This window comes from Dasypus novemcinctus, chromosome 17 (genome assembly GCF_030445035.2).
Source record: "Dasypus novemcinctus isolate mDasNov1 chromosome 17, mDasNov1.1.hap2, whole genome shotgun sequence".
Taxonomy (NCBI): domain Eukaryota; kingdom Metazoa; phylum Chordata; class Mammalia; order Cingulata; family Dasypodidae; genus Dasypus; species Dasypus novemcinctus.
In genome coordinates, this window is record NC_080689.1 from 36,781,435 (window position 1) to 36,795,500 (window position 14,066).

Genomic DNA, 14,066 nt, shown 5'->3' on the forward strand with positions numbered 1-14,066 from the left:
AAAAGGAAGAGGAGGAGAAAGAAAAAAGTAAATCCCTTTCCCAGACTTTGCAGATTGCCCTGTGTCCTTCTGAGCTTATCTATACAATGAATTGAGAAATAGATTTAGGCCAAAGTTTAGGGCCTTCCTGATGCCTTCTGCACAGGCATCTTGTTTTGCATATGTGCATGTACATTTGACCCTGGGAATCCCCCCTTACACTGATCCAAATGTCCCCTCTTCCCTAGAAAACATTTTTGACATGGTCCCAAGTACTGCACTATATGTCCTGCAGCCAGCAATTCCTTGCCCTAGGCAGCATGCCTTAACTGCTCTCCCACAACATTCTGCAGGAGAGCTCAGTGAGCTGCCTCCTACATGCATATCAAATTCTGGGACAGTGAGTCTCACACTGGGCCAGACCTACATGCTCTCTGTATATGCACAAGGGTTCCTTCGCACCCTCCAGGATTCGGTACTAGGAGTGTGGGCCCCTTCCGTGCTGGGTGGGTGAGCAGCAGGTGAGGTTTCAGTCAGGCTCTAAGAGGTCCTGCCACTTTTAGGTGAACTTTTTCTTGATTCAGTGCATGCCCAGTTACTAAAATCCTTTAACCATTTTCTGGAGTTTTGAAAAAGATGTTTCTGCCTGTTCTTGTTGGTTGTTCCAGGATCGGTAGTTTTCAGAGGCCCAGGTGGCAAGTATTTGTCAAAGATCAGGGCAGACAAAAGCAGGAGAGAGGGAAGCGGACTTGGCCCAGTGGTTAGGGCATCTGTCTACCACATGGGAGGTCCACGGTTCAAACCCCGGACCTCCTTGACCCGTGTGGAGCTGGTCCATGTGCAGTGCTGATGTGCGCAAGGAGTGCTGTGCCACGCAGGGGTGTCCCACGCGCAAGGAGTGCGCCCGGTAAAGGAGAGCTGCCCAGAGCGAAAGAAAGTGCAGCCTGCCCAGGAATGGCGCCGCACACACAGAGAGCTGCAACAACAAGATGACGCAATAAAAAGAAATACAGGGAAACGGACTTTGGCCCAGTGGTTAGGGCGTCCGTCTACCACATGGAAGGCCCGCGGTTCAAGCCCCGGGCCTCCTTGACCCGTGTGGAGCTGGCCCATGCGCAGTGCTGATGTGCGCAAGGAGTGCCGCGCCACGCAGGGTGTCCCCCGCGTAGGGGAGCCCCACGCGCAAGGAGTGCACCCATAAGGAGAGCCGCCCAGCGCGAAGGAGGGAGCAGCCTGCCCAGGAATGGCGCCGCCCACACTTCCCGTGCCGCTGACGACAACAGAAGCGGACAAAGAAACAAGAAACAAGACGCAGCAAAAAGACACAGAAAACAGACAACCGGGGGAGGGGAGGGGAATTAAATAAATAAAAATGAATCTTTAAAAAAAAAAAAAAAAAGAAATACAGATTCCCGTGCCGCTGACAACAACAGAAGTGGACAAAGAAGCAAACAGACACAGAGAAAAGACAAAGGGGGGGGGAGGGGGAAGGGAGAAGGGGAGCGAAATAAATTAATTAATTAATTAAAAAAAAAAAAAAAAAGCAGGAGAGAGAACCAGCCAGCATTAACCAGGAACTCACCTCACATGGAAATATTATAGAGGCCGGACAGAAAAGCCATAGGGTGCTAGGTTTATCAAATAAGGACTCAGTCACAGGGAAACACAGAGTTCAAAGTCAAAGGAAGGAAAGCTTCTTCCAATATACCGAATCATTCTGCCTCTTACCTTGGGCTCCTTGCCAACAGAATAAGGGGAGAAGTACAAGTGCAGGGTCAGATCCCCCAGTAAGTCCAACCATATGTGAGCTTCTAGGAGAAATGCTTATGCATTTTAAAAAGAAATCCAGTTGCTGAACTGAGCTGCGTCTCTAGGGGACATTTGTTGCGGAACCTGGGAAGATGCTGCACACCCCCGGCCTTTTTCAGGGGCTGACTTCTGATCACCTGAGGATCTCAAGTAGATGTTATTTCCTTGCTGGCCCCAAATGTTTGACTAGGCATCCCTCTGTGCTCCCCTAGCACTCTGATATGGTACAGTCACCCTGGGACAGAATACCCCATTTCCTGGCTTGTACACCCGCTGTTTATATTTAACAGTGGTAGTTGGATAGGCCTACCAGGTGAATCAGAATGTGATGTCTTTGTATATACTATCTTTATAATATTTAGAAAACTTATGGAAAATGTCTAAATGAAACTTTTTACCCTTGTAAAAAGTCCAAATTATGAGTTTAGGGAAAGCCCTGACAAACTAATTTTTGCAGTGTCTATAATTTATTAGAATCCTCTGAATGAGGGTTAGAGGAGGGTTTTTTCCCCCCAGATTTCTACATGCAGAAGTATAGATAAATGTGCCAGATACTTGAAGTAAGTTTAATTAAACTATTTTAATATGATCCCCAATGCTAAAAACAAACAAAAAATCCTGTTCAGAGAATGTGGTCATTTTGTCTCCAGGGATCAATGCAGTATTTGGCACATGGTAGGTGCTTAATAAATATGTTAAAAGAATAAAAGGGTAAAATAAAGGAATAGACAAAAACTGTGCTTAACTTTTCAGAGCTTCGTTACATGGGTGACTCGCCTGCCCAGTACTGAGGAGGTAGTTGGCTACAGCACGTGAGCCAGTGCGTGAGCCAGAGAACAGAAGGGCATTTGAAGCCCCAACAGCTCCTTTGAGCAGCAAAAGGATGTGGAAAGCAGCACCCACTGTCCAAACTGGTTTCAGGGGGAGCCTGAACAGCCAAAATGCTATCGCCCTGGATAGGAAATCATCTTCTAGAAAACCCTGCAGTTTTCCTAATGAAAACAAAAGTTGATTCTTTCAAAGGATCAAGAAAATAGACAAAACTTTAGCTAGATTGATGAAGGGGAAAAAAAGCACAAAGACACAAATCAGAAATGAAAGTGGGGACATCCCTAGCAACCCTATGAAAATTTAAAGGATTGTAAGGGAATACTATGAACAACAGTATGACAATAAATTAGATAACTTAGATAAAATGGGCACATTTCTAGAAAGACACAAATTACTGAAACTGACATTTTTCTGGAAGAAATTTTTTCTGGAAGAATGTTTCCTTTTAAGAATTATTTTTCTTTGAATGCATGTTCAAAGCAGATGAGTAAAGTACAGATAAACAAAAAATAGAAAAATATTTCTATATACCAAATATAACCACTGGTAACATTTTAAAAGTTCAAACTTTATTTCAAATTTAAAAAATAAAATAACAGACAATAGGCAGCGCAACAAGTTAGGGAAGCATTACTCCTAAAAAATTCTGTCCAGGCATTTTTTTCTCACTAACTGCAATAACAAACTCAATTGTTCCTCCAGTGTTCAGAAAGCCACACAGATAAACAAAGATTAGTTGAATAACATAGTCTAGGTCTCATTATTAATGAAAATAATGAAGAGAAAAAAATGCTTAAACATATTCATATTTCACAAAACCAAACCCCATAATCTTTTTTTTACCTTTAGCATTAATATAGTACATTCTTTACTTTTGCTACAAAACAGTACAATATTGTTAACTATAGTCTATAAATTACATTCGTTATATTTTCCCAATGTAGCATCACATTCTTAACACTTTGTAGTACAATCATTCCTGTATTTGTATTATTAACCACAAGTCTGCCACCAAAATCACTGTTATACATTCCCTATATTATCCTCCAGCTGTCCTCCAATGAACATTAGTCTCCTTAGACTACTCCTTTCAGCCACAATCACATCCATAAATCAAGTGGTACATTCATTATAATGCGCTACAATCAAGTCTATGCATTACCCCATATTTACCATTGACCTTAAGAAACATTCTACAGATATCCAGCATCATCAACCCCTTTTCAAGCCCCAGTCCATCTCCCACCAACCTACACTTCATAGTCCAACTCCATTAAGTCTAATCACATCAGTGAGACCATTCCTCCTTTTGTGTCTGGCTTATTTCACTGAGCATAATGTCCTCAAGGTTACTGGTAACATTTTGAAGTGAAACCTCCAGATATGTGCATGTACATATGTAAAAGGAGGGTCAAATGTGATTCCTTCTGCTTTCTAGCTGAAGCCCTAAAGGCTGACAACAATGCGACCTAAGCCCAAGGAGTCTTACATCCTACATATTCAAATAGAGTTGCTATGCCTCCTCCGTAACCCAGGACAGGGCAGGCTGAGAGATTAGGAGGCTGGTTCTGCATCATTAAGAAATCACCACTTCCAGCCTATAAAAAGGGGGGTGGGGGAGAAGACTAACGAGAGGATTTCAGGAGAGCTCTGTTGGTGGGCTGCATCCTACATCTACCTCCTCCTCAACCCCCACCCGCGACCCCAGGGAGAGAGAGAAGAGAGGGTGTGTCCTCTCATCCCAAGCCAAGTGAGAGGGTCATGGAGAGACTCTGGACATGTGCACCCTGGAGCTTTGGGCCTAGTGTCTACCTTTTGCCAAGAGATGCCTATGGGTGAGAGACTGTGGCTGGAAGGAAGCCTGCCTAACAGCAACGCGAAAGAGGGCTGCACTTCCCCGGTGGCGGTAGAGACGGGGTTTCCTGTGGGTCACGTGGACCCGGGGAGGGCGCTGGCCGGGGTTGTTAAAGGGGAACGTACTAGAGGACTCCAGGGCACGGGGTGTGTGCGCAGGGGAGGCAGGGAGGGGGAATGGGGGAGCAGGAGGGAGGAGGACACTGGCCCCATGGAGAAACTGCTGGAAACCCAAGCGCGGAGGGGAGAACTGCAGGCTGCCAGCCATGAGGCAGCATCCTTGACAAAGCACCTCCAGAGCAAAGGCGCCTGCCAGAGAGAGAGCCTGTGAAGGAGAGAAGCAATGGTAGCTCCGGACTGTGGAGGAAGGCTGCACCCTTCCCCGGACCCAACCCTGGGAGAATCAGAAACCGAAGTGGAGGGGAAGGAGAGGGGGAGGGGAGGAAGGAGGAGGCGGCGAGAAAGGGGAGGGGGAGAGAGGAGGAGGGAGGGGAAGGCGAGGGGAGGGGAAGGAGAGGGGGAGGGGAGGAAGGAGCGGGAGGGGAGGAAGGAGAGGGGGAGGGGAGGAGGGAAAGAGGAGGGGGGGGAGGAAGGAGCGGGAGGGGACGGAGCCGCGAGAGGAAGGAAAGCACCACCGCCCCCTCTCCCCCACCTCAGGCTTCCCAACTTGAAGCAAGCCTGCCTGCAGGAGGGCGGAGGCTTTAATTTGAAAGAAATTCAGATCGGATCAAACATTGCAATGATTGAACTAAGACTGTCCAACTGACTGAAATGGACTAGAAAAGCTTGAGATCTGCTAGAGATTTCATCCAGGGGCAGGAAAAGGCCAAATCCAGAGAGTGGGTTTGAAGTAAATGTGGGAGAAAGAAAAAAGCCACTTTCTTATTACACCCCTGCCCATCTTGCTCAAATAGTGAGGAATATAAAAATATAGGGTTATATTGGGTTCTTATATGGATAAACTGCCTTAACATATGGGAAGTTTCTAGAACCTGCTTCTAGATGCCTGGCACATAATAAAGCCTGTACAAGTGTTAGCTGTTATTATTAGGGTTTTGTAACCTACCTTTTTTTTCACTTAACTATATATCCCAAACATATTTTCATGCCAATAAATACAATTATGGCATATAACTAGAATGCGAATTACACATTGTCTATTTTATTCATTATTGTATCTTGTTTACAAGAATGCTTGGCACATAACAGGTCATAACATAAATATATGTTAAATAAATCACTTCAAGTTCTTTTGTACGGCATGTATCATATTTACTCATCTATCTCCTGCTATTGGTTGGAATTACGCCGAAACAATCACATCTAGGTGGTTGCCAATCTTCCATCATTATAAAGTGAGCTTTAACAAACATCCTTATTTTTACATCTTTGTGTACATCCTGTAATTATTTTCTTGTTATAAATTCTTATTTATACCAAGAGGAATCGCTTGGTCAAAGGTATTAACATTTTATTAAAGCTTTGAAAGTTGTTGCCAAATTGGCCTCTGGAGGGGTTTTGTGGCTAAAGGAAGAATCAGAAATCTGCAAGTAGATTTTTTGTAACCTTTGCACATTTCGGGATATTTCCCAGTTTCAACAGTTTGAGCATGGCTTTTGCCCAAGAAGTATTTCTGCAAGGTTGAAAGTAAAAATATATTTGGGTAATTTTTTCTAGGGCATAGTTCAGTTGACTAAATGAAAAAGAAGGAAAAACAGAGCATTCAGCAATAAAAGCAGCACCGAGTAAGTCCTCAGCCAAAGAGGCCTCAGCTTGGAAGAGAACAGAGTCCTCTGCCAGTGTCACAGAGTAAAATTAAAGTCGAAACACAACTGTGTAGACACTGTGCTAACGGTCACGGACAGACAGTGCTCAGTACCTCCCTCTGTCTCTAAGTGCCTTCCACTCCCACCCCACCCTTCCAACTGCAAACTCTCCAGGGAAGGGAACTTGTCCCTTCAAATTGTGTCCCTGGCATGTCACATGAGAACACAGTAGATGCCCTGCATGTCTGTGCATGAAACTTAACTACACCCGCTCCCTGGCATGAATTTTTATATTCATCTGCTGTAATCCTGGCTATGGTAGGTACACACCCTAGCAGGAAAAAACAACAACAACACGTTCTTAATCTTAATCCATTCCTGTGGGTGCAAATCCATTGTAAATAGGACTTTTTGAAGATGTTATTTTTAGTTAAGGTGTGGCAACTGAATCAGGAGGTCTTGCAGAGAAGGTCACAGGAAAGAAGCCACAGGGAACAGTGAGGAGCTGGAAGTCAATGGAACCTGGAAGAGAAACACCTGGAAGAGCACACCGCCGTGTGCATTGCCATGTGGCAGAAGAGCCAAGGACTGGATCCCAGGCAGCCAGCCCCAGGACGCCACAGTTTTCAGGGAGAAAGCATCGCCTTGCTGATGCCTTGATCTTGGATTTCTGCTACCCTCCAATTGTGACCCAATCAATTCCCATTGTTTAAACCAACCCAAATAGCCAAAGACTCTGGCTTTGGGCATCAATGCAGAAGATGCTCATATACGATGCCATCTCAGAGCTAATTCCATCTGGGAGAGGTAAGTATTAATCCACGCTCTGCCACAAAGAACTCTGTAGACCTCAGTTTATCAGGACACAGAACTGGGGCTCTGTTCACTTGAGGGGAAGCAGGGCGAAGACGCAGTCCAGAAGTCCAGGGTCACAGAAAGGGAAGGAGGGGCGAGGCGCAAAAATACACTGGCCCCCCGGGGGTAAGAGAGGGAACCAGCCGGGATGGAGACACCCGAGAGGACCTGCCTCCAGCGCCGCCAACCTCTGGGCTCTCCTCGGCCTACCCGCTGCGGGGAGTGACTGCCTGAGCCACGTCTCGCTGGCTTAATTGGAGCAGATAATTGGCAAGCTGGCTCTGCGAACAGGAAATGTGTTCACACGGATTTGGCAGCGTAGAACAGGAAGAATGGGGCCACCTGATTTCCTCTTGTGCCAAGGAGGGTGACACAAAGCCGCAGTGTCTCCCACGGAGCCTGGCGCAGGCAAAGCAGGGGAACGGAGAGCCCTGGGCAAACCCACAGCCTCAGCCTTGAACTGGGAAGAAGTCGAGCACAGGGGTCATGCTCAGTGGTTAAGCTGTTTTGTGACTCAGGGCAATTAATTATACCTCTCTGTGTCTGTTTCCTCATTTGTAAAACAACTGAGGGGGAAAACAAAACAAAACAAAACACGTTACGGCTCCCTTACAGCCAGGCCACTTCATTCGACGAAATCCTGAAAGGCTGCCTGCATGCCCACCCCGTGGGCAGGACCGTGCCAGGTCGTGCCTGCTTCCTTAGCGCTTTTAAGAGGCGTGCAAGGCAAACCTAAACCGTCCTTGCGGGGCATTTTAAGTCTTCACCTTCTCCCCAGATAAATCTACACCTTCGGGTTTTGAAACCTCTTGGGCCAACCTCCCGCCCCAGCCCTTTGCCCGACTTCTCTCGGAGGCGCCCTGCGGGGGAGGGACTATTTGGAGAGGGACTATTTGGAGAGGGCCGGGCCGTTGTCAGGGCAGCAGGAACCAAACACGGGCAGAGGCGCGGGTGTTCCTGAGGATGTGGTGAGTGACGTATTTGCTGATGACAGCCTCCCGACTGCCAGCAGCTCTGTTCCAACTACTTTTTGGAATCTTCATTCTTAGAAAACCCTTTGTTGTAAAACGCGCTCAGGCCCAGAAGGGAAGTGAGGGTCCGTCAGCAAATCCCCTCTGTGGCGGGCTCTCGGAAGAGCATCGCCCTGGGAAAGATCCTTCCTCATTTGCTCCTAGCTGAGGGTTGGTTTCTGATGACTGCTTCCCGGGGGATTCCAACGAGACCTTTGAGGAGCCCCGGCCCCAGCTTGTGCCCATGTGGAGGACAGAAACGAACGTATTTCTTGGGTAATTTTCTCTGTGCAGCAAGAGGTGGACAAAAGGGAGTCAAGAGACTGAACTTACGTGACCCTGGGCAAGTCTCTTTACTTCCCTGCATATTAAAGCAGCAATCGAGGCCTTTGCAACTGTGTTCTTGAGGGAAAGCTTAGGACAAATTACCAAAGCACATGGAATTCATATTTTTAACTGACATTATTATTATTTTCTTTAGTAAACATTTTCATTTAGTAAAACCATTTGGCTTAGAGTTGTTCATATAGTAATATTACCATTCATTAAAAATGTCTAAATGCAAAAATGCATTTGTATTTTTCTTATTAAACTCGGCCACCATGCATAGCTTAATCCGAATTACAGATACCATAATCTCATAAAAATGGTAAATGGAATAAATTTAGCTTAGCTGTAAAAATCACTAAACATTTCCACAGATAAAATAAATCAAGGAATCATATGTCATTCCCACAACCGCTTGTAACTGATCACTTAATCAGAGATTCCACAATAACATTTTCCTTAGTGGGCTGTTATGAGGATTCAAGGAGAATGTCAAGTGTTTAGCACCCAGTGGGTAGCTAATAAATTATAATTGCTTTTAAAATGTTTATACTCTCAAAATCAGATGCATGCCTACTTACACACATACACACACTCACACTTCTGGTCATTTTACAGAGTCACCCTTGGATATGCTCTTTAGAGTCTGAGCATGAAAATTGGCCATCTGTTCTCTGTTTCTTGGGTCATCTTGGTCATCTTGGGTCATCTGAGAACAGAAAATACCCGCTCTGGGAGTCCAGCCAGGAGGGTTCCAAGCTAACGGGGAAGACAAAACTCCTGTGAATGAAAACTTACCTAAGATTGTATAGAAATAAGTAATAGCTGTATCCTGTGATGTTGGTGGGGTTTGGAATTTCTGATTCATCTTGAGGAGCTGACGGGCCTATAAGTGCAAGCAGGTGCAGGAACAGGACGCCTGGGCCTCAGAGAAGAGAAGCCACTTGGGGAGTGGGAAGCTTTTGAAAGACAGAAATCTCATCTTCCTCTGTGACGAAGGACAGGGGTTTTAAGGTCCAAAAGCAATGATGCCTTGAGATGGCCTGCATGGCTTTGGTATGGAATGACATCGGCCTCCATGTCTTGTGTTGAACCAGCCACGGAGAACCCACCCCATCCTTTCTCCCTTCCCACCACACACACCTCAAGTAAGGTGTTACTTACATCAGAAGATACAGCTGTTATAGATAACCATGACCAGATGAATTTTTCAAGAGCAAACAAGTAGCTAATGTTTGTCACTTGTGCTCTGTGTACTCCCCTTTACCCACTTCTGTCCAAGCCCCAGTATCTCTGGCCTCTTCACCTGCCTGGAAACGAGAACCTGGCCCAAGACAGGGCTCTGTGTTCTGCCATTTACCTGGTAGAGTGAATCGTGGCCAGCCAATGAGTTGCTTCCATGGGAGCATAGATATTTGCTAATTGATTACATTAAAGCACACATTCAATCAGGTGCACAAATCTGAATCATACGCCTTCATGAATCTTTACACACACACCCAGGAAACCACCACCCAGATCAAGAGTGAGAATATTTCCACGAGGGCATTGCTTTTAGACCCCAGTTCTTTACAGTACATTTATTTGTCTTCTGGAAAAGACAGTTTAGGTTGGGAGGCAGTACGGCTAATTAGTTAATTTACTGAACAAACATCTGGAGTGCCTGCTCCGTTCCTCGGTCTCAGTGCCAGTGGCCTCGGGGAGCCATGTCATGACTCTCTGACCCTCTTGGCCCTTTCCTTTTCTCTCCAGCCTCTCCACCACCATCCAGACCATAATCTTGTCCCCTCTCCTGGACTGTTGATACAGCCTCCTAACTGGCCTCACCGCCTCCAGTTTCCCCAGTTAATTTTTATAGCACAAACCCAAACACGCACTTCTCTATAAAATGCCAGTAGTGGTTCCACTGGTCACCAGCCATCTCCTGAGCTGTCTGTGCCTCGCCCACATCACTGGTTCACAGCCATATTCCCTCGTTTCCCCTTCCCAAATCTGACATATGCTGACATGCGCTTCTTTTCACGTGCTGTCCCCTGTGCGTGGAATGCCCCCTTCCACCACACCTGGGAACCATCCTCTTGGCTCTCTTTCTCTCACACCCCACATCCAGTCTGCCAGGAAATCCAAGTGGATTTTGGCATTCATCCTTCAGAATCCATCCACTCACTGCCTCAACTACTCCCTGTCTCTAAGTCTGCCCTCTCTCACTTGCATCACTGCAGCTGCTTCCTAACAGCTCCCCACTTCTGCCGTTGCCCCTTCAGGCCTGTGCTCAACACAGCAGGCAGAGTTACCTTCTCCAGCTCTCTGTTCTGTCATCACTTGGGGAGCTTGAAGCCAGTAGCAATGTTTAGACCATGGAAATTGGCAAAAGCTACACCCCGCCCCCCCAACCCAATTTACCAGACTCCATCGGTCACCCTTTTCTCAGAGTAAAAGCCAAAGCACTTATGATCACCTGCAGGGCCCTCTGCCATCTGACCTCCTCTCCGACTTCCCTTGCCCTCTGCTCCAGCCCCACAGGCCTCCAGACACGCAGGGGCTTTGTCTGGTTGCAGCCTGGAGGGAAGACTCTCGCCCTCTCTGGACTCTGCACTGTGGGCACTGCTCATTCTTTCTCTTCCCTTCTCAAATGTCACCTCAGAGTCCTCGAATGTCATCTTCTCAATGAGGGCATCCTGACCACCACTCTTACAGCCTAACCCCCTCCCCAATTCTCCTGATACCCCTCCCCTGCTCTATTTTCCCCATAGCATTTTTCACCTTGTAATTAACTTCATTTTACTTATTGCTAATGTTATGTCTCCCCCACCCATAACGTCACCAGAGTTTTCTGGCTGTTTTTTTTTTTTTTTTTAAATATTTATTTATTATTATTATTTTTAATTACATTAAAAAAATATATGAGGTCCCATTCAACCCCACTGCCCCCGCCCCCCACTCCCCCCACAGCAACACTCTCTCCCATCATCGTGATACATCCATTGCACCTGGTTTCTGGCTGTTTGATTCAGGGATACTTGCCTGTGCCTAGGACCGTACCTGGCACACTGAAAGGCACTCAGCCAGCTTCACCGACTGCATCTTCAAACACCTTGTCAACCTTCCCCAGACTTTGCACTGTCCTCCTTGTCACCCACAAAAGGTCTGGAGTCTCTCTCCTCTGTGTTACTGAGAGTCTTCCTAGTTCTGAAGAGCTTATCTGGGGTCATAGTGATTTCCCTATCATCTCCTCCCCCACTGGATTGTTATCGGTGAGCTCTTCCAAGTCATCTCCAAGGCCTCTCACAGGGCTGAAGGGCCACTCGCTGGTATAAATGGGTGGTAGCCGAAATTTAATTCTCACATTGATTCCCACTCTCATTCCGAGGCCACCTTTGGGGATGGCTCTGCTTGGAAGGCCCGAGGCAGGGACAGATCGGGAGCTCTGTGGAGGGAGCAGCACTGAGCTGGTTGGGGACAGGGGGCCTGGAAGGGGCCCTGTGCTCTGAGCGCTGAGCAGGCTGGTTAGGATCTATTTCCACTTTGCTCCTCCCCCCTCTTCCCTCTGCTGTTTCTTCTGCCTTCCCTAAGCTCTGTTCCCTTGACCCCCAAGCGAGGGCAGGCTTCACACACAAGGAGGGCAGACAGTGCCTCTGCCGTGTGGCCCGACGGGCTTTGGGAAGACTCCCGGCTCACAAACACGCCTTCCCCTGGACTTCCTGCAAATCCTCAGTTACCTGGGCCAGGGGCCACCTTCACTATCCTCACTTATGCGTTTACCACCCAAGGGAATGATGAGCGTGTGACCAAACTTCAATTTCTCCAAGTTTTACGGCGAGAGCTTTTACAGCGCCTTCTTGTTGCTTCAGGTCTAGTGCGGGAGGCAGACGCCCGGGATTATGGTGTGTATCCAATGCTCTGAAGGAAAAGTTCGGGGTCCAGGGAGAGGGCGGTGCGAGCGGAGCGGGCGCGGCAGGGTCGGGTGTCTGGCGCGCAGGCGCGGCCGTGCTGGTGGCTGCCCCGCAGGGCGCGCGGGGAGAGCCTGTGGCGAGGCTGGCGCGCAGCAGGCCCTGACTGGATAGCCCTGCCCCTCACCCCAAAGCCACGCGCAGCCTTCCGCAGCTTCTCCTTCTCACGGATCTAATCCGCACCGAGAGGGGCCCCTCCTTGTCCCACCCCTCTCTCAGGCCCCGCGTCCTCAGAGGGCCTTGCGCTCCCAGCAGGAAGGTGGCCTGGAACCCAGCGGCAACAATACGTGGCCAAAAGGAAGTGCTGAAGAACCAGCTCCCCGGTGTGTAGGGCCGTTTGGAGCAGCCCCCGCCTCTTTGGGGTCTTCCCCACCACCGAGGCTTCTGGTGGCTGGACCTCGAGGCCTAAGGGGCCAGGCCTGCAGGGGCCCAAAGTTGTCCCCAGCACAGCCCCGCCCAGCCCGGCTCCTGCTCTGCCGGTCAGCAGGCTTAGGACAGGGTGGGGCCTGCACCCTGTGCAGAGGGGGGTGACTGCTTCCCTTTCCCAGCCCTCAAGTGAGGAAGAAGGGTCCACGCCCTAACTCTAAGCCCCAAGGAAGTACAGGGTGTCCCAACACGTCCTGTAGAACGACTTAGTAATTTTCCAGTTACTAATTTGCCTTAGCTGTTCTGTTCAAACAGGCTAATTGTTTCTTCTAAAAGACTCAGGTGTAATGGGATGAGGTCACCAGAGACGTGCCTAAACGATTACAGATACTGGTCCTGGGCACGCTGGTAACCACCAACTCCACTGCCGATTGGTCTGAGTTTCTTTACGGAAGTGGCGGCAGAGCGTAGACAGTGAGGGCGCGCCCCCTTGTGGTAGTATGAGATATACCGGGCAAAAAGAACCGTGAGTGCCTCCTCTTGCGGGGAGAAAAACAAAGCTGAGCGTAGGTGGTGGTTTTGGAAACTTCTCAGCAGTACATGTACATGGTTATTTCTCAATAAATATTTGTAGATTGACACGTGGAACAAAAGTGCATAGTATAATCCAGCCAAGGCAGAGAAAAAGCAGGGAAATAGGTCTCTGTTCTGGTAAAATAATATCAGGAGTTATTTTTATTCAGCTTTTTGACCTGAATAAAAGGGGGAAAGGAAAGGACAAATGAGTTTATATGGTTATGAGTCTCCAAAAAGAGCCGGGAGGTTATCAGAGGGGTTGCCCTTATGCACACCTGAGCAGAGTCCCAGAGACAGCTAAAGTAGATACAACCCCAGGTATTGGTTCTACTGAGGGCTACAGAGACCCACAGGTTCTATGGTCATGGCAGATGGAGTTCAGTGCCATGTCAGTTGGCCCTACTTTGGAGTTTGTGTTTCTGTGTGATGGAGCTGGACTTAGATGTGATCTTTGTCCACAAGTCTCTCCTGTTATTTTACCAGAACTGTAGTTGGTGCTGGGGTTTAATGTATACCCAGGGGACCTGAATCTCTGGACTGACCATGTGATAGCCAGGCCCTGAGCCACAACAGACTTGCAACTCCTACACTCTGGTTTATTGCTCTTACCCCACTCAGCTAACATGGAGGTGAAGAAGGTCAACTACCACACCAGGGAGCCAAGAGTGCCTATAACTGAAAGCAGGAGAATTGCATACAGCATCCATGTGGAATCTAAGCCCCCTCTTGATACAGATGTGGAG